Genomic DNA, 6,000 nt, shown 5'->3' on the forward strand with positions numbered 1-6,000 from the left:
AATATAATTCTAAGTTTTCTGGTCTAGAGCTTTTGGGGAATTATGGCTTCATTCATTCATTTATCCATTTGTCTTTTCACTTATTCAAGAAATATTTCTTGAGCACCTAGTGTGTTCTCCGTACTGAGATAGAGAGAACAAAAACATTGAACACTCCCTGACCTCATGGAACTTCCAAGAGAGGGAGAAACGGATAATAAAAATATAAAAAGTAAAATATATAGCATATCAGCTGGTGATAAGTTCTTTGAAGAAAAATAAAGTAGAGAAGAGGAATAATGAGTTGCGGATAGGTAAAGAGGTTACAACGGTAAGTAATTGAAGTGGGCGTGTTGGAAAAGAAACTAGGTGTTGGGGAAAGATGAAATTTGGACACATCAGTGGCATGATATTCTGAGAAATGTAGGCCAGGGATTCTCATGGGACGTTAGTTTTGGGAGTTACCAGCATAGCTGTAGTAATTGAGGCTTTTATCTTGGGAGAACCCTTAAGCAGGAATTGATGAAAGCCTGAGGTGTCAACCTTGGATACTGCCCATTTTTTAGGAGAATTCCTTGGGAAGAGGAAGAAGACCCAGGGAGGGAGCAGCAGAGTTCACGATGTCCCCAGGGTCAGAAAAAGGCAGGAAAGGAAGGGAACTTGCTGCTTAAGAATGTTTTTACTCTTCTTATATAGGTGGTAACTGGAAGGTGGGAGCTCATCAGTAGTGTCTTCCTCTACCCGGCGTCTTAATCATCCTCTGGTAATGTCTTAAGACAGTTTCTGTAAATATCTAGCAGATTGCTGAGTGAAAGGGCAATGAATCACTTGGCCTAGGAATGGATAACTGAAGTAAAATTAATTTTTCTCTTAACAAAATGAACCATGAAAATGACAGTGCCCCAAATAATGAGTACCTTATGAGTACTAAAGACTTTGTAGAAGTGTTTATTTCACAACTAATCCATCTACCCACCCTATATAAAGCTGTTATAATGTGTCTTTCTGCCATAGCCCCTGATCCTGAGGTTTTACAGTTTAGCACGAAAAACACCTATGTGGCAGGGCATGAAGGCTTTTAGACAGGGAAAAACCAGTTAGCAAATATAAAACATGAAACAAAAAGTAAATAAATAGGTGACTAATACTGTGGGTCTGAAGGGAATGGCTTACCAATTAGGCAATGACTTCTCATCACTTTACAAGGTAATGTTACTAATCCCTTCCTATGAAGTCAAGGATGCTAATGTACCTGTTATTTGTTTCCTCCACACTAGAGTCTTTTTCTTTTTAATTTAAAAGATTATAAGATAGACAAGTGAAGCAAAGAATGTTCTAGGAGTCTGAGGGATTCAATTATGCGTCTTAGCCTGTGAATTGTAAAGGCATCCTCTGCTGACACTCCTGTGTCAACTTGCAGGCTGGTATGATAAACAGTGACACAACAACAACATAACTCAGGAGATTTTAAGTGATTGTGACCCACATCTCATTATGAAAAACTTAAATATTAATGATCTCTTGTAAAATCAGTATGTATTCAGCTGCATGGAAACTTAATAAGAAAAAATGAATAATGTTTAATTGGTCTAAAGCCCCTAAGACATTAATTTAAAAAATTAACTTACTACCTCTTTGTCCTATTCATTAACTCATAGGGGAATTAAAATAATCACAAATGATGGCAGTGATTGCAACAACAGTTCTTTATCTTATAATAATACCACATGAAATTCTTCAAGGCTGAAAATATTTGTTTCTATCCTTATGTTGCACAGACCATCTTTCAGTAATGGAAAGAAGCAAGTGATCAGCTTTAGTTTTGATGCTCCTGAATTATGACTCATCCCGTTTGGGAACCCGGAATTGTTGAATGGTATTATCCCTGACTTGCAAGCTCATGTTTTGCTATTGAAAGCAAATGCTTCCATTCCCACCTTCCCCTCTGCTCTTTTCTCTTTAAAATTCAAGACTAAAAGGGAGTAAATATTTTTCCACTTGAATCTTTTTTATTTTTGATTTTTCTATAAATAGTAAGCATAATGTCACCGTTCTTGAACTAATAATGATGGATATTTGAAGACAATATGTTGTCATTGATTTAGTTGCCTGTTTTTTGTTAGACTAGATATTTCTGTTACTAAAGTTGATTCAGTTTTGTATTTCTTTGTTTTCTTTGATGTGAGAAAGAAATGCTTACTTTCATAAAATATTTAAAAAATTAACATATATCAACCCAATAACAGTCTCAGTATAATATTTAAAATTGCTTAAATATTGTTTTAGTTTTAAAGTTCTGTGCCCCTGTGATTGATAAATAGAACAAAGCAAAGTCAAAGAAACAGTAGTTAAATTGATTTTCTTAATCCTTCTTCCATAGGATCATCTGGAATGTGTTAAACACATCTTCCCTTTACCTTACCATAAAATCTAAGAGGAAATAAATATTTTTACAGAAGTGAATCATTCATATTTGAAGTTAGTGAAATTGAGGCCACACTCAGATTTCTTTCTTTGTTATAGTAACTCCAAAGATACTTTACTGCATGGTTTAGTCTGGCCAAATAAAAAGAGAAATTGGGACCAAGATTCAAGAAAAGTATGTGTAGTGTACAATATCTGTGCTGGGAGATGCTTTGAAAGACTCGGAAAAAAACTTTACATATATTGAAACATATGACATATCTTTACATATTATTAAATCTTAAAAAGCTGGACATAAAATGAAATGTGTAAAAGCCAACATTATGTCATGGGGAGCAGAAAAGAGAAGAAGCAGACATTATAAACTTTCTTATATGCTTTATACCAAAATTCTTTAAAAAAATAAACTAGAATGTGGCTTGCAGCCATAGGTGTAAAATAGATTATAAATTAATTTGGAAGCAGGTGTTTCCATGGTTGTGAGAAAAACAATGCCAACTGAACATTTCCATAGCATTAAAAGAGCAGACTACGGTTGTGCTTGCAACAGGCAAGAAAGAGAAATAAGATCATAATGCTGGAACATATTCTTCACTTTCTGAAACAAAACCTGGAGCCATAAATGCTGCAGCTGGAAGAGTTTTGTAGGAGTTTTGATCTTGGTGGGCGAATTCAGCATTAACGTCTTTAACTCAGACGCATAGCTTGCAGTAAAATCCATATCCACAAGGTATTTTCTATTCCCAAGTATGAAGTTTCTGTTCTTTCTTTTTCTTTTAAAAAGAAATAAACAAGGAACAAAAATTATTGTATTTGTTAAACTTCAATTTGTCTTTTCTTGGAGCAAGTAAAGTTGCAAAGCAGAAATTCTCAAGCTAGCCATTTATATAGTTATGGTATTGTTATACTTTATACTCACTGGCACAGACTCTCGTTCCATTAGTGAGCTGTGCTGAAGAAGAACAGTGTCTGTGCTTCCATGGGCAATATTTTCCTCTGATAAGAGTTGTGTTTCGCTTGATCACAGATTCCGTCTACGAGTTTTCCTACACCTAATTCTAGCAATTCCTACCCTCCACCCCCTTATTTTCATTTTGGGGCAAAGAAAAAGATCTGACACAGGACTCATTTGTTATTGTATTCCTTGGCCTTGGCTGAATGACAATTGTGACATCTTTTCCACTCTACTCTCCATAGAGTGTGGACATGTGGGATACCTATATACAAATTAAAAAGAAAAAGTTACCCAGCACTCTTAATAGCCACTTACTTGATTACTAATGGGACTGTCACATAGTACCTTGACATCATAATTAAAATATGCATAAAAATTTAATATAAAGTATATGTTTGAATATACGCATATAAATACTAGAGATATAAAGAAATACAAACTGTTGATCTTGTCATGTTTTAGTGGGAACTTTAATCTCTGCTTGTGTTTTCATTAATTTAAAACTACTAGGCAAAAAATAAATGAATCATGTATCAAACAATTATTTTCCACCATTCTCCTCAAATTGAGTAATCATTTACTGAATTGCCTAGTTATTTAGGTTTGATTGAATCATATGGCATTGTTATTTCCATAGGAGATAAACAGTTGAATATTAGCAGCATCATATGGTGCAACCTAATAGATTTAGGTTCAATCACCAATCACGTATTTCCCTTTGTTTGTTCCAGCTAAAAGTATTTGGACCGGGAATCTTTTCCCCATGTGCTTCCATTGGAGGGACTCAGCTTTCCCCCGCTAATTTTCCCTATGCCCTTGTTTCCTCTTCAAGGAGCCTGTTTTCTGTCTTCATATTCCTTTTCCTTTCTTCTTTTGTTTCTGCAGAGGGAGACAGAGAGAGAGAGAGAGAAGAGGAAGAAGAGAGAAAAATGGAGAGCAATGGGGTGTGATCCTTCCCATGAAACTGTCTCCAAATCCTTCTAAAGGTTCTAAACTCAAAAAATGTTTGAGTGTGAGTTGATTTTTGTAGGAACCAGTGAACAGATTGGGCTTCCTGCCTGGATTGATGTGTAGGAGCATAGAGGCAGAAGCCCAAGGAAGCCAGTCCTGTGCGCTCACAAGAATCGTGAGGAGGACTTTGCCTTTTACAATCCTATAGAATTTGGGTTTGTCCAAGCTTAAACAGATCTCTAAGTTCTCTGTTTGACATCTGTGTTTCATTCTGGGGTCCCGTCCAGTATCGTTTGAATTAAGGAGCAGAGCTGAACCAGGAGTACAGCCTTATAATGACTTCCAAACTGTGGGGTGCCCTGTGCAGGGAGATTAGGGGTTTGTTGGATTGGCTGAAAATCTTGATGATTTTGGAAATTCCATTTAAATTTAGAGTAAAGTTGTAGAAACCATTCTGAGATAGGCAATACAGCCTTTGGGGAAAACGCTCTGTTTAATGTTGACTATTCAGAAAAAAGCCAGGTATACGCTGAATCATAAACAAGAAGGGTGGTAACTTCTGTCAATATAAGAGACATAAAAACAGACATAGGATTTCCTGGTATGCAATGTGGTTTTGTTAATGGAGAGAAGAGACATTTTGTGGCAAACTCCTACTAGCAGGAAAAACCATGGCTTTTCCAGAAATTAAGGTCAGGAAATGGGAAAGAAGCCAGAGAGGATAACTACTCCAGCGCCATGAGCAAAGGTGCTCATATAAACACCTAAGCTTTTCTTATCTGTAGATGAGGCCCTAGAGGGAGGAGCTGCAGAGGGCAGCGTGCCCACTTAACAATATCCCTTCCAGGGTCGTCTCTGACTCTGAGGGTGAAGAAAATGTGGCACAAGGTTCAGACTGGGAGTTTTACCCCCTTCCTGGGGCTCCTTTAAGCCTAGTGTTGTTGACTATGTTAACGATAGTGCTCCATTCACAGACTTCCATCCAGGTTCTTTGGAGACCTCTGCTGTCGGAAAGGAGCTTGTCTGGTTCAGCCGAGTGGGAGAGACCCCTCAAATAAATGAATGAAGAGGTCAAGCTGGAAAAGCATTCCAACAGGACCCAGGCCCGGATTTCTCTAAGGCCATAGGAGAAGGATGGGAGAAGTTAGGGCTATGGAGCGAAGAAGGTCTGTGGTATGGAGGGGAATTGAGTGCCAAGTAATAACCATGCGCTGTCTTCTCTTTACCTTTTCTTTTGGGGGGAACTTGGAAGAAGTTGTGAAAGACTGCTAATATTCTCTTCTCACTTTCACTTAGGGGAAATTTTAATAACATAGAGAAAATTGCATTCATTAGAATTCACTTAGATGGACAAATGTCCTATACAGGAAAGTGCTTGGGGTATAGATTGAAATTCCAAGGATGTGGATGGCACTCTTTTAAGCTAGACAACTTTCTCACTTCTTGGAGGAGAGGAAAGGAGAGACTGGTACTAGTGGACCCACCTGAATGATGGAAGGTCGCAAACTCTATCATGCAATCTCTCTTCATGCCTGTCTAAATTTGTAATCAAGGTAAAAAATTCAAGAAATGCTTGAGCATGAGTGGGTTTTTGGTGGAAGCCAATGAGGAGGCTCCGTGTTGAACTATGGGAATGCATGCATGGGAGAACAGGAAGCCAGAGAGGAGGATGAGAAACTTGGACATCACTG

The 6,000-nt window shown here is 37.5% G+C and overlaps 1 long non-coding RNA gene across 1 annotated transcript in view; it reads left to right on the forward strand.

Moving 5' to 3' along the window:
* Positions 1 to 5,067, forward strand: part of LOC124244899 (uncharacterized) — a 34,057-nt gene extending 28,990 nt beyond the window's left edge. The window contains exon 3 of the long non-coding RNA XR_006890138.1: positions 4,244 to 5,067. This is a non-coding gene — a long non-coding RNA (uncharacterized LOC124244899). The remainder of the gene's footprint in view (positions 1 to 4,243) is intronic.
* The last annotated feature ends 933 nt before the right edge of the window (positions 5,068 to 6,000 follow it).

This window comes from Equus quagga, chromosome 9 (assembly GCF_021613505.1).
Source record: "Equus quagga isolate Etosha38 chromosome 9, UCLA_HA_Equagga_1.0, whole genome shotgun sequence".
Classification (NCBI taxonomy): Eukaryota; Metazoa; Chordata; class Mammalia; order Perissodactyla; family Equidae; genus Equus; species Equus quagga.